The sequence below is a fragment of the Pleurodeles waltl genome, chromosome 8, assembly GCF_031143425.1.
Source record: "Pleurodeles waltl isolate 20211129_DDA chromosome 8, aPleWal1.hap1.20221129, whole genome shotgun sequence".
Lineage (NCBI taxonomy): Eukaryota > Metazoa > Chordata > Amphibia > Caudata > Salamandridae > Pleurodeles > Pleurodeles waltl.
This window is the reverse complement of record NC_090447.1, coordinates 1,195,108,540-1,195,132,736: the sequence shown is the minus strand read 5'-3', so window position 1 is coordinate 1,195,132,736 and position 24,197 is coordinate 1,195,108,540.

The following is a 24,197-nucleotide window of genomic DNA, read 5'->3' as shown; positions in this document are numbered from 1 at the left end:
ACACTCAATATATCTTTGCTTTAACGATGAAGTAGAGACTGGTGCAGTACTAAGTCTTCTCTGGTCGCCAGCTCTTTTGTTTTTTGAGAGCATATATCTATTCCTGCTTCTCAGCTTTCATCTTTATTGGGTGTTTCTTTAAAAAACTGTCGTATCTCCGTGGCTGAATGGTTGACAGCTAAAAGGCACTGTTACCAGGAGGTCAGGGGTCCTGGCGCTGGCCTCTTCAGAGAGTAGTTAAGCTGTTAGTGAATCCCTAGCAAGGAGGAGAGAGAGGGTCCAGAGCAGACCCAGGGGCAAGGAGTTCCGAGACTTACATGTAACATAAGCAAAGGATCTATCACTTAGTCTTGCACGCTGAATTTAGACACTCACGGAGTGTAAGTAACGTCTTTTACCACACTGGTTGTTGGCACTAGTTTTATTGACAGTGGGGTATTGATTAAAGCGATTAAAGCACTAAGTAATCATTCTAACCACAAAGTGAGTAGCTACATTGAAAATTATATTCTAGGCTCCCTAGGGCCTGGATTCATTTTTCTCAGTCCAATGGTGACCTTATAACTTAGATACAGATTGAAACGCAAACAGGTTCCTTAGAAACGCAGAAAGGATGCTACGGAAAAAGGTTGAATATGATACCCAGGCCATGAACTGTATGTGTTTTTAGATTGTTTGTTTTTATATTTAGTCACTGTTGTTGTTATTTGTCTTGTGTGAACACGGGATGCAATGAAACACTTTATTATGTATAAAACGTATAACATTTTCTTTTTAATCATGAGCATTTGAGGTATATTAAAAAATAATTCTGCTGAGTGGGAGGCTGGCACCTCATTTGTGACCAGAGATTGGCAATGTATAATGCGATGCGTTATTCACCGTAAAAAATTAAGTTTGTTCAAGTGAATCCCAAGTGAACCACTGTTTTTCTCAATATGGCGCTATAGAGAAAACAGAATTTAAATGTAACAAAGAGCCCATTGGTGAATGGCATGATGGTAGAGGCAGAGAGATTTTAAAAAACAGCACGTGGCAATTGGAAGCCGGTTGACAGATTTAACATGAAAGGACACAGAGGGGGACTTTGTCAGCCTCAAAATGAGGCAAGCAGAATAGTTCTGCATTAGTTGGAGGGGATGCACCAAGTAATTCAGAAGACCTGAGAAAAGTTGGTTACAATAGCATAGATGTGAAAGAATCAAATTCTGAACTACAGATGTATCGTAATTAGAAGAAAACACTGATTAGCTTTGCTTAATAGTTTCAGCAAAAAGACGAACAAGTTTGTTTGGAGATGTGTTTTTCCAGAATAAGTTGGTAATTTAAACTGACTCCATGATTACCAGCAGATGAATCAGGAGGAGTTAGCACCCATCTATATTGGCCACATGTAGGGGCCCCAAGAGATGGATTGACTGAATTCCGATATTCTTTGAAGAATTCATCCAGAGGGCGTTGGAGTCCATACATTGTGCAATAGAGCACAATCTCTGAATTTGGCCTTAAAAGGCAGCACAGTCACAATCCAGTTGTGATATCAATTGTGTGTCATGAGCAAGAAAAGAAGGTTAGACCAACACAGTGGATAGGAGTGTCTCATGGCACAACAAAAACATTTAAAAGGGTGGATCCCGAGAAAGAACCCTGAAGTACCCCTCATGGAATGTATGATGGAACAACGAATGCTGGAACCATGCATGCCTGAACAACACGGTCAGAACAATGACCTCATTGTTACCACAAATGCCTTTACCACGCATGCCTTTACAATGATTTTCTGTTGTAAAAGCATGCCTACCCCCCAATGCTGCCCCAGTCCCACTTACCTGACCACGTCCTCTCCCGATGCACTCTCCCTTTTTCTCTGCCTTAACCACACATGTGCGTTGTTCAGCACATGTGTGGTTAAAGCAGAGAAAAAGGGAGTTGTTAAGCCAGTTTGGTTCTGTTTGCGTTAACAACGTAGTCTGTTGTTCCGGAGTCGTTGTTCCGGATGTTCCCCCCATGTGATAGGTTTAAACGTGAACCTTAAGAGAAATATAGAAAGAGCTTTCACTTAGTCTTTAAGAAAAGAGGCAAGCCATTCTAGGGAACAGCCCTTGACACAAACTCCCCAAAGTCTGTTTGGACCACAGAGAGATCAAGCATGAGGGAGGCTTCTTCTCCACCATACACATGCATGCAGATTTGATTCTTCGCTACTACTGTTGCAGTCTTGGTGCCGGCGGGAGGACGAAAGCCGGATTGGTGATCATCAAAACAGACATTTCCTTCAAGAAAAGCAGGCAGCTAGATGCAAGCAAAGCTTTCCACAACCTTTAAAGGAAAAGGCAGTAAATAAAGTGTCCTATAGTAAGCAAAGATGCTAGTGTCTGGAAAGTTATTTTTTAGGTGGAATGACCAACTTTTTTTTTCAAAGCAATAGGCATAATTGCGGTAATAAAGAAGTCCCTAGAGGATAAGGCTTTGGGGAAGAGCCATATAATAAGGAGCGACTTCTCTGAATATCAGTGTAAGTTACAGAAGAGAAGTACATGAGTAATAGGCCAGTGGAACCACAAGCTGAAGTGTTGAAATCCTCAGCTGTGAGTTATCTGTGCCTTGGTGTGCTGCACTGTAGCACACCTTTCTCTTATGACATTCAGACTCTTCACATGGGGTATTTTTCATTTTCACTGTTTCTGTTGATCTTATTTGGGCTACCTAATTTCTTTGAACATCTTTCCCTGTCACTGGCAGGAGGCCAGACAACCCCCACCCACCTCCATCCACGCTCCCCCCTTTTAATCCTCCCCAAATACATGCAAACTCGCAGGCACACACCACGCATTCACACACTCACTCACGCAGGCATACACGCATGTATCCATTCATTCATGCACACATCCGTACACACATTCAAACTGACATGCAGACACGCATTCACATTTCTATTTATACACGCATTCTCACACATGCACACACACATGCAAACAACACTACACACTCATTCGCATTCACGCACACACTCACACATTCATGCACACACCCCAACACACTCACACAACATCCCCCACCCCTCTCCCATGTTGGAAACCCAACTTACTGGCATCTAGGGGATCATCCAGCAGGGGATGGGACAGGGCACTGCTACCCCCAGCAGCGCCTGCCAGCAGAACACCGGCAGGCTGTATTATTTGGCATAATATGGCTGGCGGCGGTCTACTGGTGTGGCGCTGCTGGTGGTAGCAGCGCCACCTTAACACCATCCGCCAGCATGGCCACAGCCGGATTTCTGTCCTTCTTGTGGCGGAAATCCGTCAGTGGTCATATTATGGCGGACTGATGTTAGCTGTGGCAACGGTCTTTTGGCGGCAGGCGCTGCAGTGGTAGGAGGCATTTACCGCCATTGTCAAAATTAGGGCCTATGTGTTGACTGGATCCTTATAATGGTTGGCGTTTAACCCTTATAACAAGTTTTGTCTGTGGTATGAAAGTATATTACCACCTTCATGTGGAATATATTACCTCTCCTACTTTGAATCAGTTGAGAAACCGGAAGGATCCTACTAGCCTTTAACTTGGCATTTCACAAAGAGAACTATTCAAATTGAGTTAAATATTAAGAACTTTGTATCTTATGAACACTTATCCTGGACTGTTCTACGTTTCCAATTTATAATTTAGATTGCTGTTGTATAACTGTGATGATCAGGATTGATTTTAACCTTTTAATAAAATTGTGATAAAATCAGATTTTGAAACTATGCAATGATGCAATTCAATGATAATCCTAATATCTTAACCGATCTAGCTATCCTCTAATTGACAACAACAATGGGCAACAACCCTTGGTGATTTCTTGCATCATTATATATATATTATAAGAGGATGTCGATCCAGAAAAGCTATTAGAGATATTTTTGTATTGCAGTGAGAAAATCAAAGGCAGACCTCAACATTATTCCTGTAAAGGAGGTAAGACAAATTTGGAAACTCTCTGGGTGGCAAGGTTATTGAAAATATTAAAAACTTCTTACGACTGAATGGGTGCCTTCTCAATTCAATTTTGACAATACAAGGCATGAACAGTCCTCATCTGCTTTTTATATTTCCTGAGCCACAACAGATTAGATCAATTTAGGACATTTGGTGTGAGAAATACACCAGAATTGGTCAAGGTTTTTACAGGATCATTTGGCATCATGCAGGTCATGAGTGAACCAAGTTGGGAGGTAAACACCTAGGATGAAAATTGAGATTCAGAGCATAAACAAGCTTTGGGACAGTTTGACAGGTCGGTAGAACCAGTAATCCAAGATGTCAAAGAAGTGGAAATTAGAGCTATGCAATGATTTGTTCGTACGTGTAGGGAAAGATGAGTCCAAGCCACACTCAACCAAGAGTGCTGAGAGTGGTATTGGTTAGTTAGCAGGTTTGGTAGGGCTACATTAAGTGCTGTAGCCTTGTGATCCGTCCGCGCAAGCATAATAGTATGTTTAACAGATGAAATCCCCGGTGAGGAGTGGAGAATGAGAGATCAAGGATATGACCCTTAATATGTGTGGGAGAGTAAAGCAATTGAGGAGGTATTAAGAGTAGATAGAAGTGTTACATCTTAATCAAATGTCATATCAGCCTTCATGCTGAAACACACAAGTTGCTCATAAATTGCTTGTGTGAAGACAGATAGAAGTAGCTTTGAATTAGTGACTAAAAAGATTGAATCAACTGACGAGGATTAAAAGGGTTGATAAGTAAGTGATACCTTTGAGGAAACATAAGGAAAACAACTCAGCTCTAGGAAACGAAGTTCTGTAGCAAAATAGGGTTGTGGAAGATTGCTTGATATTAAGAAAGAAGCCACCTCCAGGATGAGATAAATGATCAGCATGCATGATAGAATAGCCACTGATGACGGCAAGGGTGACATCAGGGTTGAATGGGCTTGTGAACATGTTTCTTTTGCAAAATTAACATCAAGAGAGGTATCAAGAATAAAGGCTTTTGCATCATGTTTGACTGGAGATCGACATCCTAGTTATGACACATGCCAGATGAGAATTGTGAAGAGATTGCACTGTGGGGCTCACCTATTCTGCCCAACCACATACTGAAGGACGAGCTTAATGAGTGTTCAGAGTAGGTCGGAGAGAGAATGGTGATTAGCGAGCAGGTGAGCCTTGGATGTCTTGTAGACATGACCAATGAATTTAGCAACTTGTGGTTGCAGCGTTTTTTGCATAATAATACATTTGCTGCATTTGCCACATAATCCATCATCTGCTGCAAAATCTGCTGATTTCAAAAAAAAATTCTAGCTCAAACGGATCAAAAGTTACTACATACATGGCGACATATGTTCCTGCATACAAAAAGGAACTTTGCAAATGTTGACTGGACATATTTCAGGTGCTTATTCCTGCATCAGGTGTTAAATTGGTGTGAATAAGGTGCAATGTTTTTCGCAGTGTTACCATGTGTAAATATTTCAAAATAATGAAATAATAACATCAAGAAATGTGCCGAATTATACCGCATAATTTGGGTATTCTTGTGGCATAATTTAGTTAATCCTGCTGCATAATTTTGGCCTCATTTGCTCCACAATTCCAGTGACCCTGTTAACAGTCCTGTCTCGAGTAAACTGAGGAGTCGGGTGCTAGATTAAGAAAGCATACCGTGGTTACAGAAGGCGAGAAACGAAGTGTCGTGCCCAGTGCCAACCGGTGCATGGATGATGACAGATGGGCTTGCCTTGGCATACTTTTTGCATGTCAATAAAGCGGCTGTGCATGTACTCATTAAAAAAAAACTACGAAGCCTTAGCATGTGCTCAATGAGACTGTAACAAGTAGATTACAGAGTATGAAAAAGTAACAGACCTAACATGGCTGCTGCGGCCGGGGAACACGTGCATCAATTTGTAAATATATGTGATGTTGATGTGTATTGGAAAAACTGTGCATTGGGCTCTCTAGTAACGTCCTTATACACATCTGTGTTTTTGTAATCTGGATTCACCCAGGGTTACTCCAGGAGATGACGTCAGGTGAGGCACTTAGAGAACAGTAGAGCACTAGTTAATACCTGACTGTCCAGCCAGTGTTCTACTTTATAAAAGGAGAGTATGGTAATTAACATACAGAGACTAGGCTGCACCTAAATTAATGATCAGCAAACAAAACCAGAAGCTTTTCATTTTCCTGTTTGGAGATGCTACTCCAAACACCATTACAGCACTTGCACAGTAAGTACTAAAACATTTAACACGGAAGGGGATGTTAAATAGGACTTTACTTTCTAGAGGGTCTCAGTGTATGGAACCAAAATGGGTGATCCTTGTTAAGGGGTTAAATGAACCAAAACAGCAGCCCCAACTCAGTCTCACAAACGCAAATATATCCTTTTACAGTAAGAGTTCTCAGAGCTACACCTTTAAGGGTAATACAGCTACAATGTTTTTCTTTTCAGTGTTTTGGCTTTTGGCTACAGGTCGTGAATGTATTGATGGGATCCTGATAAATTTATCATAAACCCGGTCAGACCATCTGGAATGAACACTCTGCTTAAACTTGGCGAACAAAAACAGTTTGGTCCATGGGAGCAGTGGCATCTTGTGTTGGATATTCCATAGCCCAGCAAGAGGCACAATCCACTGGAGTTGTATATCCTAGGATCCTACAGATCCCAGAAAGTGACCTTATTTTGCTAACAAATTCTGGATCATAGGAGCTAGGGCCTTCTCGTTTTCCTCTGCACCAGATGGCACAAAGGGTTCAGGGGCTGGTCTCTTGTAACCCACTGATCACAACACCTCTTGGGGTGGTGATTGGTGGCTCAGATTTGAATATCTACCTTAGTGTAGAATGATACAGCCAGTGGGTCCGGACACAAGGCTACCTCTCTGAGTCAAGGAAACCTCAAGCCTTCTGAACGCAGTTTGAGAAACTATACAGGCTCCCTATGGCAAGGTGGTTTAAAGGATTAAGTAATGTTTCCCTCATAGAAAAAGAGGGTGATGACTCTTCCACTGTACCACAATTGTATCATGTAGTAGATAGTAGGTGACTTCTGAGCAGCTGGCTGAGGCGACCTTATGATCAGAGGGCAGGCGTAATCCAATCGTCCCTCCCACTCATCCTCTCAGGCAGCTGAGCTCTGTACTTTGCTGACAGTTGGCCACTTCACTTGAAACATGCAGTCAATCGTCTTTCCACAGGGAGGCACGTCATTTTCATTGCATAGGTTAGCCACATTATATGTATCTGGCAACCTGTGCCTTCATGCATTCTTTTTGGTCCTGCATTTTCTTCCCTTGTATATTGGCTCTGTCTGTTCCTTGAGATTTTCTGGCCTCCTGTTTAAATTGCTCTTCACAGGCAGGCTGGCCTGGGACACAGATGCCACAAATGAGTGTCAGCGCTGGGGTGAGGGTGATCAAATGACTCTTTACTGGTTTACACTCTGCCTTCTGTGCAGGTTTCAGACCACAAAGTTCAGTCCCTTTACTGAGCCATCTTTTCCCCCCACTTGCAGGAAATAAGGGAGAAGCTCATTGTCGACCTCAAATTTGTGATGGGTGTAACTGTGGCTACCCTATGCTCTTCTCATAGGTATGGTTCTAGCCTATCTATGCAGACGATGCACTGGTGGTCCTCTGTGGCATCTTCCAGTGGTGGTTCTTTTATATGAGCGTCTGGACTCCGCCCGGGCTTTATTTACTACCTTTCACGTTTTAAATAAAGAATTCGGAAATACATACATGAAGCATCACTCGGCTCCTTGCTAAAAGCGAAGGTCAGGCAATCAACACAGGTTTTGAGACATATGTGCTGGTACGCATGTGCCAGACGTAGTAGGTTTATCTGCCCCCCCCCCCTGCCTTCAGCCCTGGCTTCTGAAGCCTGCCAGGCTGTAATGTCATTCCCCTCAGCGACGTAGGAAAACTTCAGAAATGCAACACAGCTGGGCTTACGCCCTTTGCTGGCCATTACTGCTGTCAATCAAAAAAGAGACATCCTTTCCCAGTGCGTCCCACCAGATTGCACTGTGACTGCCTGAAGACCAGTGGGTGGGCGAGTGTGTACCTAATTAGCATCATTATCAATGGCTCTATTCACACACTGTAAACAAATTCACTGCCTGTGTTTTAGCTAAACTGAAACATGCACAGTATTTATTCGACTTCTTGATAAGCGGCTGATTAGTGCTACTGGCATCATTTTTATTAAAAGCAAAGAGCAGGCGGTCCTGTGTTGACGGCAAGTGGGATGCTTGCTAGAGGGCTGCTGAGAGGTGGCTGCGTGAGCATTGGCATTTACAGGCTCAGCTGCCTCAGCCTTTTAGTCTGTACTATCTGATTTTTGTCTTCTGTACTGCCTTCCGTACTGCCACAGTGCCATCCAAAAAACACCTTTTCTCCCTCCTTCCCCAGTCCAGAGGAAATGAGGTAAGTTTTCCATTGCTATGATAGTCCGGCTGTCCTCTGTGAAATCCCCTGTGCGCTTACTGTTATTTGTGTGAAATTTCGACTTTATTGTGCATGAAGGTTTGACTTGCTCAGTGGTTCAAGGCTTAGAGGCCTCCATCCCTAGAATTAATAGAGGCAAGCAAGCCAAGAGGGAGCGCCCAGCCGAAGACCTGGATTGGCATTGAACTCCAAAGCACGAGCTCAGCCTTCAAAATATCTAGCATTTAAAATGCGTGACAAACATGTAAAAGTAAGGAAAAGACTTTACCATTCAAAATGTTGTCATTATTATTTGTAACTGTTTCAATTTACTCGGTTATAGTCTACTAGGTGATACACACAAGAGGGCGTAAAGGGCTGCTGAAGCAGATATGCTAATTACAAAATTATTAATGATATTTATGTATTTTGAATAATGAAAAGTTTGTAGAGAAACTAATCGTAGAGAAAATAATGTGTACGTTTGAAAATGTGCCCACAGGGCATGTCAGCCATTTATACGAGATTGTACTAATATAACTTAAACTGTGTGAAATAATGGAAATGTATAAGAATAATGCAGTAATATGTCATATCGAAATGTATAACCTATGTTTTGCATTAACTTGTAGTGCTAACTTAGCTGGAATTAAGGCCTAGTATTCCTAGGCCTCGCACACGAAGAGCTGAATTTTCTGCAATGTACCGGCGGACAGTAGATGATGACGATAATTTGATACAATTATGTGTAGAGTAGGCTAAATGAACTTTCCCAGGACTTGAACAATGGAGGCACTGACTGAAGAGGAACATGCAACTATTTTGATACCTGAAGAGCCGGATGATGAGGACATCGTACAGTGGACCAATCCGCATTTTGTGAAAGGACTAATGTTAAAATGTATAGATTCAGTAAACAAATACTATAGGTTAGAGTCATATCTGCTGACTGACTGACCAATTGGGAATTAGGGGGATGGACTGGGAGACCCTAATAAAAAGTCATGACAAGGGGCTAAAACTTCAAATGCAAGGAGAGAATTGATGACGTCAGAAGACGCTGTTCGAGAATTCTGTTGCTAATCCTTATCTTGGTTAGGTAGGCTTCCTAGGGGTGACGTTGACAGTGACAATTGACTGACAAACTAATTGCTGAACTCTGCTATTGATGCTGGAAATCTTTTATTGGCTTATGTAGGAGTATTCAAGCATATGTTTCTTCAAGTCTGATTTGATTATGTTATTGACGTTACATTAATGAACTAATAATCGAGCTGATTGAATAAAGTTTGATCTAATAGATGATTTAGTTTTGTAATCAATAGGGAAATAAAATTGTTTAACACTTTAACGAGTGGTGGTTGTTCATTAACAGATGGGTTTAGATGTTGTCAATTAAATATTGATGGTTGGTTATGTTGATTTCTGATTTTAGTAGTCACTACATGACTAGGATACTCCATGCGATCCAAAGGGTTCATCGACCTATACGCGTCCCCTTGTAAGTTTACTTACTAAGGACCAGGCGAGCTAGCAGTTTTTGGTAGCAGCTTGATGGTTTGTTTCCTTGAAGAACTAGTTATGTGGTGATTGCTGGTTATGGTGGTAGTTCAAGTTAGGGTTAGTTGTTTGTATTTTTTATGAGGTTTGAATTTTGTTTTTCTGAAATGGCAATTGTAGCAAAGATGATGTCCCCTAAAGCCCAGAAATGACTTTTCCAGATACTGAATCCCACTAGTAAAGATGGGAATGTTCTCGGCGTTTTTGTGATAGTATGAAAGTGGTAGGTTGCGCTTGCTGAGGCTTAAGCAAATCGCAGGTGAATTGTGATGTATGAGAGGTAAAAGTAGGGCGTTTGCATACTCCAGTTGAGGCTAGTAGGAGTGTGCGTACTCCGCAGTATGAGAGTAGGGAAGTCATCGAACTTCATATGTGTGTGGCGCTTTGTGCAAAAAAATTGTCCACATGGTTGTTGGCGATGTACAGACCCTGTGTGGTCTAAGACTCCGGAGTATATTAACAAGTGTAGGAGACACCTCGTTATATGTTGTAATCTGCCTGGTTTAGTAAGTTGATCGGGCGTGGTCAACAGGTCGGTGTGTGAGTTAAATGAGTAAGAGAAATTTTTTCGACTGAGATTTGGTGAGTCCTATGTGCACCAGGGCAGACCCATTGATCAGTTGGGAGTTAAATTCGCGGACCAAATTTTGCTTGCGAATGTGGGAAACTGAGAAAGAGGAATAGCTATATGAGCGAAAGGGCCATTAGTGAAAATCCGTAAGGTCTCTGAAGCGATTGTGTACCTTCCTGCACCTTCCTGCAGTAAACCAGCTGATTTGTTTTGGTTATTGGTTAAGTGCTCGCAATATTTACCATTAGTTATGTGATTTGAAGTCTAGGAGGACAAGCCGCAAGACTTTGTCAGCCGCAGTGTGTGAGTGTGACGTCAGAGTGTGCAGCGCTGGGATAGGTTTGTGAATAAGAAGAGTCGCAAGCGGATTGGCAGCCATCCGTAAGAGGCAATTGGTCGAGGAAGCGGGTGAAAGGAATCTTGGGAGTGAAAGTCATATCATTATTGAATCAAGTAAATAAAATAGACAAAATTACGTTTTTCAAAGCGCTTAGAAGTGCTATGAAGGGTGATTCTTACATTAAGGCGTCAGTGGGGGAGCCAACCCCACCGGAAAATTCTCCGGCATATATTGTGATGGAGGAGCGAGGTGTCGCACCATGTCTTTGGTTGAAACAGTGGTGCAGGATGACAAAGAAGTTGGGAGCTTTAGCGTTTCCAGAGCATGGAACATTTAATTTGAAAATTTTGGATGAATTGCGAATGACATTATATGAGACAAAGCCATTACCGAAACCAGCACAATTTGAGGCTTTAGCGGTTTGGGAGCTAGTAGCCAGACAGCAACAAGAGTTGAAATTCAAGAGGAGAATAAAGAAGGTGGAAAAGTCCTTGGCAGAAGCCAGGTGGGATTGGGAGCAGAAAAATTGGAGAACAGAGACACTACAGGGAATTAAATTATTTCCTGCAATCGCAGAAGAAGATGAGTCAGAGAAAGAAGATACTGCTAAGGGTGATAAGAGTACAGGGACAAAGAAAAAGAAAAAGCCTTATGTAGAAGAAGAAGATTCAGATGTTGAGGATCTTATCACACAGTTGTTGAGGCATAGACCTCCGCCATATGCGACGCATGAAGGAGGTCCAAGAACTAGTTCTGCCCCAACTGCTCCAGCACGAGCATCGGGATAGTGGGACCAGTGCAGACAGATAATGGACAGGTACATGGGGTAGTACAGAGTACTCCTAATGCAGGGATTACTTCTGTGGTCCAGATGTATCCACCATCGATACAGAGAATTTATCCAGATGTACCAGTTCTTGAGACAATCTCGAACTCAGTGGTGCATTTGGAGCAAGTGCTCCCGAGGCCAATACTAGTTCAGACTAAGCCGACTCCAGTGTTATTGCCTCCGGCACAGCCACAGGTTTGCCGAAGTTTACACTGACAACAGGAACACAGTCAGATGTCACACCAGTGATGAATCAGGCTATGGGGGTAACTTTTCCACAAAGTGAGAGTGTAAGGGCAGCCCCAGATGCGATATCACTACCGATTACTGTTGGTCCATCTGTACTTCTATTTGCACAAAAGAAATCGAGTGCAGGAGATCGGAGTGAAATGTCACAGAGCCTCGTGAAGAAGGGAGTGAGTGATCCTGTGCAGGTGATGTCATCTATGGGTCAGACCTTTAATGGATCTAGACCGTTAATGGATCTTAGTCCACTTGTAGCGCTCCCAGATGCAGTAAATGGCTCAAGTGCGAGTCAAAGTTTGAAACTTTTGATGCTGCAAACTACAGGTCCAGCAATGCAATAGGTTCCAGTACCAAATGCAAGTTACATCTCGTTACAGGGATTGACAGTTCCACAATTGGGTGAATGGTTGGATAGTTTAAGTACACCTCCAAATACATCCAAGGGTGAAGAGCAGATAAATCGTGTAAGGTTAGCTACAGAAGTAACAGAGCTAGTTGAGGGAATGATGGGAGTCAACAGGTTAGAATCCTACACAGAAGAAGAGCTGAGGTACTTGTGGCCAAGAATTACAAGGGAAGTGAGTAAGATACATCAGAAAGTGGCAGAACTAGCAGAAAAACATGATATTGAGATTGAGAAAACAAAGCATTTGAAACAAAGTTACAGGTTAGACTTTGAAGCAAAGGATTTTGAGCACATGAGGTGAGCAGGAATGAAGGCTCACTGAAAAGAATTGTTGCAGAGTGCACAGATCTGGGGAGCATTGGAGAAGTGAGAAGGTAGATGGGCAAAGAAGAAGGATAAGCGGAAACAATATTCACAAGAAGGGCCTAAAGGTGTTCGAAAGAAAAGGATCCAGTAAAAATGTTACCAACAAGAGAAATTCCAGGAGTGCAGTTTGTTCATGTCCCATAGTATAGGAATGATATATTGTAATTCACAAATGATTACCCAAAACTGAGAGAGAAACCAGTTGAATGGTATTGGTAGACAGACAGGTTAGTGAAACTCTCTAAATGTCTGTGGGAAGACTTGAATACATTGTTGGAAATAGTGGCTCCGGCTGATTTGTGGGTCGAACGCAAAAGGGCAGTGGATTGGCCGACAAGTGAACCGGAAAGGGATAGAGTTACAGGTGCACCCTCACCTGAAGTGATGAAACATTATTATAAGGTGATTGAATTCCTGAAGACGAGAATTTCTCCCAAAAATATTGATTGGCAAAGAATTGACAGAACAGTGCAAAATACTAAGGAGTCGATACATACCTACTATGAGAGATTGCTGAAAGCATTTAAAGAGTACAGTGGTAAGGAAGCAATTGAGCCAAAAGACATGCTGCATTTTGTGTTCCGATTCATCGAAGGCTTGAGACAAGAAGTAGGGCAGATGATTAAAAGTAATTTGATTTGTTGGCAAGCGAAGCCGATTGATGAAGTGTTGCAGTATGCAAAATACTGTAGTGATGAGATTGAATTGAAGCAGAGAAAGCTGAAGGAAAAAGCAATGGTAATGCAAATAAAGGCAGCTCAGACAGGAGTGCAAGGAGCTTTAGTACAACCAATGCCGCAGCAGCAGAGAACTATTATGTTCCAGACTCAGATGAGGGGTAGAGGTCGTGGAATTGACATGACAAGTGGTCCGGATTTGGGTACTGTGGTAGTTCAGAATGACATGCAGGGAATGAAAAAGATGTTACTGTGTCATTTGTGCGGAAACGTGGAACACTGGAAGCGGGAGTGTCCGTTGATGGTGCAGGATGGTGTTGTTCAGCGAAGAGGTGACGTCAGTACATTTCAAACTGTGAAAGTTCAAAAAATGAGAGGATTTATTACAAATGTTCAGAACCTAGTGCAGAACTTTCAACCCATGCAGAAGGTGCAAATGCAGCATGCACAACTAACACAGTTATCACCAATACAGCAGCAGGTTCCCATGGTACCTAGACAGCAAATCCAGATACCTCAAGCCCCGATGGAACAGCAACAGATGATGCTTATTCAGCAGGTCACAGGTCAGAGACAAGACAGAAGTAATGACACAGTACACCAATTCGCATTTCATAGTGAGAATGAAATAAACGAAGAATGGATGAGTGGCAGTTCGGATGAATGACTGTGTATGTTTGCAGCGTCCCTGCAGGTAGATCATAGAGGACCTTTTGTGAAAGGAAAGGTGATGGGTTACAAGGTCTCATTTCTAGTGGACACAAGAGCTACACGCTCTACAGTGAGAAGTGCAGAAGTTCCAAATTTACCTCTTTCAGGCAGAACAGTGCAGGTTGTGGAAGTGGAGAATAGACAGTTGACAGATCCAATCACAGATCCAGTGCAAGTTGAGATTGGTAACTTTCAGGGACTGCACAGGTTTGTAGTCTGTGATTGAAGTCCAGTATCCCTACTGGGAAGGGACTAACTGTGTAAGACAAAATGCTCCATTAATTGTTCGAACACTGGGATAGAGGTACAAGCTAATAGTGATGATGAAGAAGAACAGGTGTCTGAGACAATGATTAACAATGTCAGTGAGGAATATCCATTGATCAAGTTTTTTCCAATGTTTACCGTGAAAGAATTGCACACAGATTTACAAGGAAAAGTGAAGGAAAATGTGTGGGACTTAACAGGAAAAGAAGTGGGTTTGATTAAGGGAGTGGAACCAATTGAGATCACACTGAAGCCAAACGTAGTCTTCCCGCAACTTCCACAATATAACATGGTACACGATGTCCTAATGAAAGTGGCGCAAGTAATTGGAGATTTTCTGAAACAAGGGGTTTTGAAAGAAGTGTTGAGCAGTCCATATAATTCACCGATAATGGGCTTAAAGAAGCTGTGTGGAAAAGTGCTCTTTGTGCAAGACTTGCGAAAAGTGAACGACATGGTGGTCAAGTGTTGTCCCGTGGTGCCAAATCCAGCAGTGAAACTGTTTCAGATTTCTTGCGATGCGGAGTGGTTGATTTGTCACAAGCTATCTTTTCTGTGCCTCTTCATGAGGATAGTCAGTTTCTTTTTAGTTTCAAATTCCTAGACAGAGTCTACAGCTGGTGCAGGCTTCCATAAGGGTATACAGAGTCACCGTCACTGTTTAATCAGATCCTGAAAAAGAATCTGGAGTCATTGGAGTTACCGTACCAATCAACTCTAGTTCAATACATTGATGATTTGCTGATTGCATCCAGGACAAGGGACGAGTGTAAGTACGACTCAATTGCCCTGTTGAATCATTTGGGAAAATTCGGACATAAGGTGTCATCTATAAAACTGCAGTATTGTCAGAAATCAGTAAAATACCTGGGACACCAGATTGAGAAAGGGTCAAGGAGAATTTCCAGGGAAAGAATCACCATGATTTTGCAGAGAAGTCCCCCGACTTCACAAAGAGATGTCAGAATGTTTCTGGGAATGGTAGGGTATTGTCGACAGTGGATTCCAAATTTTGCTGAGATTGCCAAACCATTACAGCAGTTGACACATAAGGAGGTTACAGATCCCAGTACCCTAGATAAAGCTCAGATGAAAGCATTCACTGAACTGAGAGAGAGTTTGTGCAGAGCTCCAGCGTTGGAAATGCCTGATTACACAAAACCACTCACATTGTTTTGTCATGAACGTGATGCTTGTTCTTTGTCTGTTTTAATACAGGTCCATAGAGGTGCTTATCGCCCAGTAGCCTATTTTTCAGCTACCTTGGACCCAGTCACAGCAGCTTTACCAGGTTGTCTGCACGCAGTAGCCGCAGTTGTTCAAAGTCTTTCTCAATGTGAGGGAGTAGTCATGGGATATCCTTTGACGGTTATGGTACCACACTCTGTTGAGATCTTACTGACAAGGATGAAACCACAGTATTTGACTGGTGCAAGACTGACAAGGTATGAGACGAGCATATTGGGCGCTCCAAATGTAACATTGAAAAGATGTACAGTGTTGATTCCAGCGACATTGCTTCCAAGTGATACTGTTGAAATTGAAAAGGAGGAAGACATCAAGCATGATTGTCTCGAGGTAACTGAACTGTGTACAAAACCAAGGCCTGATATTAGAGACACACGATTGGAGGAAAATGAACAAATTGTCTTTGTTGATGGTTTATGTCTCAGAGATGGGACAGGGACATTGAGAGCAGGATATGCAGTATGTACCATCACAGGCACATTAGAAGCTTCCTGGCTTCAAGGTGAATATTCTGCACAAGTGGCGGATTTGGTAGCTCTTCCTAGAGCATGCCATGTTTTTGCGAGACTGAGAGTCACAATCCATACAGACAGCCAATATGGATTTGGAATTGTTCACGATTTTGGTCAATTGTGGTCGCAAAGAGGTTTCCTGACCTCTACTGGTACACCAGTGAGAAATGGCGACAAAGTAAAAGAGTTGTTGTATGCAATACAGTTACCTGAAGAGACTGCAGTGGTAAAATGCAGTGCACATCAAAAGACACAGGATTACATTTCATTGGGAAATGGATATGCGGATCAAGTGCAAGGTTTTGCGCATTGAACTGAATATCGTTTAAAGACAAGTGGGAACTGATGCCTGAAGAAGATAGTACGTGCACAAGTTTTGCATTAAAAGTGATTGATACCTTGGAAGAATTGAAAACATTGCAGGACAATGCAGACAAAGAGGAAAAACGACTTTTGGTTAAATTCAAATGTGTCCAAAGACCTGATGAAATTTGGATTTCTGAGGAGGGTCAGATGGTCTTGCCTAATAGTTTATTGTCTCAGATGGCCCGTTACTATCATGGGCAGGCACATATTAGAAGGGATGCTATGCTTAGATTGTTCAAGATTGATTGGTTCAATCCTAAATTCAGGCAAGCAGCAGAGGCAGTATGTCATCGATGCATAGTTTGTCAGCAGCTGAACATGGGAAAAGAGACAGTGGTGAATTTGAGACACATTGGAAGAGCAGGAGGTCCAGTCAGCAGAATGCAATTGGATTTCATTGAAATGCCTGTGTGTTGAGTTCTGAAGTATGTGTTGGTGATTGTGTGTATCTTTAGTCACTGGATTGAAGCATACCCCACAAGGAGAAATGACAGTCTCACAGTAGCAAAGCTGTTACTTAGAGAGTTAATACCATGTTTCGGATTTCCGATCTCTTTAGAATCAGATAAGGGAACTCACTTCAATAACAAGGTGATTAAACTCTTATGTGCAGCATTAAACATGGAGCAGAAGTTGCATTGTAGTTATCGCCCTGAAGCATCAGGACTAGTAGAACAAATTAATGGTACCTTGAAATCAAGAATTGCCAAGATATGTGCTGCTACAAATCTGAAATGGCCAGACGCATTACCTTTGGTGTTGATGTCAATGAGAAACACACCTGACAGGAAGACAGAGTTGTCACCCCACAAAATCCTCATGGGTAGAGCAATGAGATTGCCAGCAGTTCCTGCCAATGCACTTGTCAATATTACAGATGATATGGTGTTGGACTACTGCAAGAGTCTGGCTGATGTGGTTCGCTCTTTCTCTCAGCAGGTGCAGGCCACCACCCTGCCACCCATCCATGACCCAGTTCACAATTTGAGAGCCGGAGACTGGGTCGTCATCAAAAAGCACGTTCGCAAGACCTGTTTGGAACCGCGTGGAGGGGTCCTTACCAGGTGGTGCTGACGACTACTACAGCTGTGAAGTGTGCAGGACTCCCGAACTGGATACACGAAAGTCATACAAACAGAGTGGTGTGTCCACAAGAGCATGAAGAAGTGTTATTGAGAGCACCAACAACAGCGAAACAGGTTGCTACACTTGAACCAGAACAAGAACCAACTGAACCTGAAGTTGAACCTGAGCTGGTGGAAGATGGGTCTATCACCCCTGTAAGAGACAAGAGTGAAGAATTACAGGAGGGTGGGCAAGAGCCTATCTCAACAGATACAGCAGGAGAGCCTAGCTCAGCGGAAGTTCTCCCAGAAGCAAACGATGCTGAGAAACAGACAGAGCAAGTGCCAGATTAACAGGGTGAAAGAGTTGAGATGGATCAAAGTCAAAGTGATTCGACTCCTCCTGAGCCCATTGCAAGTCCATCAAGAGAAAACACCATAGAGAAAGAAAAGGAAAAGAGTCCAATCATGAGAAGAATACTGACAGAAGGAACGAGAAAATGAGATAATTAGCCTGAATCACAGATTGGGAAGAAAAAGGAATTTGTCATAAATGAAACAATAGAAGAAGAAGTGGATACTATGAGAAAGGAAGAACTGAGTGAAGGAGAATTAGGTGGTGAACGAAGGTTGAAAAGAAAGAAAATAGCAAGTCGAAGATACACAGGTCCTGAGTGGGCATATACAGCTACCAATGAATGGCAACACAAGTTTATGTCCTTTTGTTTTGATAGAGAAGTTGTGAGTCAGTACTTTGATATAACCTGAAGGCGATCGAATGACTGAATTGTTGAGTTGATCTAAGAAACCTAAGAAAGAGGCTGTTGAAATAAAAGTGGAAGAGACATTGATAAGCTGATATGACAATTGAAAACCCTGATGTGACAAGCTGCTAATCAATTTTGACAAAGGAGAAGGGTTGCTGGTTATGAAACTGAATTGTGAGAAAGTATTTTTCCTTCATTCTGATTTTGTGCTGTTATTATCTAAGAGTTATTTCTGCTTTCTGATTCTTTACAGATCATGGCTAAGCTAAATAACCAAGTTAGAAATGTTAGGTATTGTAGGTATTTGAGTGTCGGAGTGGTAGTTATGTGTGGAATAATATTTGTAATAATGATTGTGGGAATGTCTATTCATGATATGAAAAAGGCTACTATTGCTTCTGTTCCTGAAACTACTACACTAACAGCTTTAGAAAGGTTTAAGTTCGATGAGAAATACTTGCATGATTATACTAATGCTCAGGGAGAGCTTTCTTCTAATGTTTTCTATCGCTTGTTGAATATGTTGAGACGATGGATGCGAGGAATTGTCTTGTGTGTACGCAAATTCCTTCCTCAGTAGAAGAAGGAGTTAGGTACCATAGTTTGCCTTTAACATATGGCATAAGCTGTAGTTTGCTACTAACAAGATTTTATAACCAAGAGTATATACAATACTTTTATTCTAACTACGACGTAGTGTTTTCATTTGTTCCTATTATTAGATATTTGAGTAAAGTAGCTAAAGAACATGATACGCGCACAAGAATAACCTAACATGTTTGCTCACACCGATAGAGAAGAGTTTTATAGGGCATATGGATGACAGGAGAAAGGCATTGAAGGAAAAGTTAGAGAAGGGGTTAGAGAAGAGAACTTATAAGAATGATTATGCTTACACTGCTATTCAACCACGAGGGAAGTTAGCTCTAGATGCATTACATGTAGGGAAGCTTTGTATATATAGTCCAAAATCACGCGCTGATACTTTGTTTGTGGGAAGAAGTGCGAGTGAATATAGGCATATGTTTTTTGTTTCAGAGTAAATGGACTTTTATGCTGAATGGTCAGGACCCTGCGATTCCTGGGATCTATTATATTTGTGGACTGAATGCTTATTACCATTTTCCTAGAGGATGGTATGGGACATGCTATTTGGGGATAGTTTTCCCTAAAATTTATCAGATAGATGATCTAAAGAAGTTTCTGAAAATGACTGAATTACATCATAAGCGACAGAGGAGGGAAACCTCTTCTGCAATTGTGGGAGATATTTTTGGTGCAATAATTCCTTCTGTAGGAGTTATTTTGAATGCAATCAAGATACGGAAGTTGTCTACTATTGTGGATAACATGCTGACAAATTTTACAGGGGCAATACTCCTGTTAGATACTGAACTAGCTGCAGATAGAGCTCTGACGCTTCAAAATAGGCTTGCTTTAGACATACTCTTAGAGAAAGACGGCGGAGTCCGTAGGATGATTAATGCTAGGCATTGTTGTTTGTTTATACCTAATAATGATAAAGAGATAAGTGACTTGCTCACTAACTTAACTAATTCAAGTAAGGATTTGAAGGAATTGAAGGAACCAGGTTTTGGGAGAAAGTTGGAAAAGGATTTGCTTCGGTGGGCAACTGGTTTAGTCAAATTTTGAATGGGGTATTATTAAAAATCGTACAGGGAATATTAATTGTGATTGCTTGTATAGTAGGATTATGGGGTATATGCAAATTTTGGAAACAATTAAAATTGAGGAGATCTAAAAATAATCAGAGGAGGGAAGAACAAAACAAGGGAAGAATCTATAGGGGAAATTTGAGAAAAAGACAAAATACAACTGAGAGAGAATTGTGAATTGTTGGTAGAGAAAGGTGTGATGGCATATTTAGTCATCAGAGGAGGGACTGCTGAAGCAGATATGCTTATTAGAAAATTACTAATGATATTTATGTGTTTTGAATAATGAAAAGTTTGTGGAGAAACTAATTGTAGAGAAAATAATGTGTACGTTTGAAAATGTGCCCTCAGAGCATGTCAGCCATTTATACAAGAGTGTACTAATATAACTGAAGCTGTGTGAAATAATGAAAAATGTATAAGAATAATGCAGTAATATGTCATATCGAAATGTATAACCTATGTTTTGCATTAACTTGTAGTGCTAAATTAGCTGGAATTAAGGCCTAGTCTTCCTAGGCCTCCCACACGAAGAGCTGAAATACTAAATGCGCTGCTATGGAGCTGTATCCATGACCTGTCTTGAGCCACCCAATGTTAAAAGTTGCTTTGGTAGAATTTTCTGCAATGTACCGGAGGACAGGAGATGATGACAGTTTGCTACAATTATGTGTAGAGTAGGCTAAATGTACTTTCCCAGGACTTGAACAATGGAGGCACTGACTGAAGAGGAACATGCAACTATTTCGATATCTGAAGAGCCGGATGACGAGGACATCATATAGTGGACCAATCCGCATCTTGTGAAAGGACTAATATTAACATTTATAGATGTAGTAAACAAATACTATAGGTTAGAGTCATATCTGCTGACTGACTGACCAATTGGGAATTAGGGGGATGGACTGGGAGACCCTAATAAAAAGTCATGACAAGGGGCTACAACTTCAGATGCGAGGGGAGAATTGATGACGTCAGAAGACACCGTTCGAGAATTCTGTTGTTGGGCTCATACTCTTGAGAGCCTGATGCGTAGCTGATCGATTAATGACCTAAAGACGAAGACTGACTTTGTTGCTGATCCATTCTGTGGATAGGTAGCTATGAAAATGTGACCAACTAACTTGTGCCTTTTCTTCTAGGTACCAACTGCCCTGTTTTTATAGATTTTCACTTAGAAAGATGTTTTCTAAATTCATGTTTCTTAAATTGTTTTGCATGAAACCCCACATGCTAATGCTAATCTTGGTTGGGTAGGCTTCCTCGGGTGACGCTGAAAGTGACAATTGACTGATGAAATAATTGCTGAAGTCTGCTATTGATGCTGGATATCTTTTATTGGCTTATGTAGGAGTATTCAAGCATATGTTTCGTCAAGTCTGATTTGATTATGTTATTGACGTTACATTAATGAACTAATAATCGAGCTGATTGAATAAAATTTGATCTAATAGATGATTTAGTTTTGTAATCAATAGGGAAATAAAATTGTTTAACACTTTAACGAGTGGTGGTTGTTCATTAACAGATGGGTTTAGATGCTGTCAATTAAATATTGATGGTTGGTTATGTTTATTTTTGATTTTAGTAGTCTTACATGACTAGGATACTCCATGCGATCCAAAAGGTTCATCGACCGATACGCGTCCCCTTGTAAGTTTAGTTACTATGGACCAGGCGCGCTAGCAGGGCCCACTGAACTGAGCTACTAAAGTGAAACCATTCACAGTGAACTACAGTAATCCGACTATGATCACAGAATGTGGCCAAGTGGGAAAGCTGTGATTTCACCCTAGGTTTTTTAGTCACTCATTGTGCAGCTTAGTCACTACACATATCTTCTTTTCTAGTCTGTTTAAAAGCAAAGGGCAGTGCTTTTCGTTAATTTCTATAGGAACAAAGTGGTACACAATTTTAAATACAAGATTTTTTTTTTAAATGAAAAATAAAATGCAGAGTTAACTGAGTGCAAAACACTATTTGTATGTTCTTTAGAGCACAGAATTTTTAGTTTCATTGGGACATCTTACTCCCAACCTGTTTCCTGCACCCCTCAGTGTGATACCCTTGTTTGGCAAAAAAGGAAACCTTACACAATATGTGCAGTGTTCTTTTAAACATATTCTAAAACGTTATGCTTTTTTGTAAGGCTGTTAATGGAAATGTACTGAAAACTGTACTATTTTACATACTGTTTCAACCTTTTCTGGGGGAGGCCCACACTTGTTGAACCCTTCTTGTTCCAATCATGCTTGCTTGCTATTTGTGCCCCACTATTTTCAAAGCTCTGCAGCTGTCACTGATCTTGATAACAGTAAATTGGCCACATCAATTATCCTAGAGAACATCATACAAATAAGCTTTAGGATCCAAACCTTTGGCTATAACAATCCTTTATCTGTGCTTGGTTGTATTGAAGATTATCCTTTACCTTATACATGAGCTGGGCCATCCCAGCATATATTCCACTACATCATGGGTCAGTGTCATAGAGTTATCCTCCTGACCTTTCCTTTCTAGAGCAAGACTATCTGTAAGCAAGGAGAAGGCATGGCAAAAATATACCTACTTCCTGTTGAGGGGATTGGCTAGAGGCCCTCTCATGTGCTGTAGGGTCTTGTTGATAGGTGTCACCAGCCCATTAGTCTGGCTCTGAAATGTAGTGGAGAAGTGGTAGGTCACATCAACTTAACTACAAATGTATCTTATATATAATGCAGCTACAGTTGATCACAACCCCTGATTGCCCTCATCATGCCATGGCCATGTCCCTCCTGTATTGGAGAAGCCCCCAAGATTAAAAAATTGCACAACATCTGATTGATGAGAACTTACAATAAGTACCGGCTCCCTCGTCCAGTACAGTATTTCATGATCTCTCATCATCCAAACAAAGACTGCACTCCAGGGTAGCTTACAAAGATTTTCTTCTAGAGATAGGACTTCGCTGGTTGCTATTTTCCTTCTTGACCAAAATCTGAAGAACTTCAAAGGGTGATGGACTAATTTCCCCTTCTCCAGGATCAATAGAATGTAAAGAAGTGCAGTATTTGCAAGCTCACAGGTCCAGCGTGGACCCAGAGCAGCTGTGCACACTCCATGTGTATACTGGAGGCCAGTGGACCCCAGCAGGAAAATAGTGAGAGATACCTACACAGCTCACATTTAACCATGCTCGTATACGTATTCCAGGTACCCTATATTCATGTCACAGACATGATGGTCGCTAAGATCCAGGACAGAAGGGACTGGGTGAAATGCACATGAGGCAATCAGGTAAAAATGCCTGCCTCCTACCATTCTAATCTCTTTCTGCTTGGATAGAGAGAGCAGTAGCCTCTCTCTCTCAAAGAGGCTGCACTTTGGGTGCCCACTTCACCTCAAAGTCCATTCCTGGGATTATATTACAGTAAAACAGGACTACCCTCAGCGGTCTTGTATGTCTGCCGAGCTTACGGAGGGTAAACCAGGGACACTGAAAACCTACTCAGGGCAGCACAGCTCTTCAGAGCAAAGTTGAGGAGTTTTGTTCAACAGATCGTGAATAGGGAGTCAGTGTTTTACAACGCCTGTTATAAATCACTTGTTTATGGGACCTGGGATTAAAATTTATCAGAATTCTGAATCTTTATAAGGTTGTTGGGAGCCTTGCAAGACATAAAGCTATCTGTGAATTGGGATCGTAGACGGCAGGCTTTAGAGGCAATAGAAGTATACTTTATTCTCTCTGAGGAAAGATCTGCAGACTAAATCAAATTTTCTTCAAAACTGTATCTTATTTCATGCAGATTACAATGTTATGCTACCTTTTGTGTATTTATTTAAAATCACTATAAAAAGATGCTTTGTTGAACAATGATTGCACCTTTTATAACAAATGACTTTGAGGATTAGAGAAACTTGAGAATAGTTCCGTTATTTATAAATCAGATGGATGCTCCATTCATGTTGACCTTTATTGTTTGGCTTAATATTTCATTTTTTTTTTTTTTTTGCTGGCCTTCCTCTTTCTCTCTGCTGTCCTTTCACATATTTCTTTTGAAATGGTTTACTACTGTGAGTTTGTAACTTCTATAAATGATGCTAGTGTGGTACTCTGGTACAGTTTGAAATAGAATAAATAATGTTACACTTTGTAATGTAGAATGTATCACGAA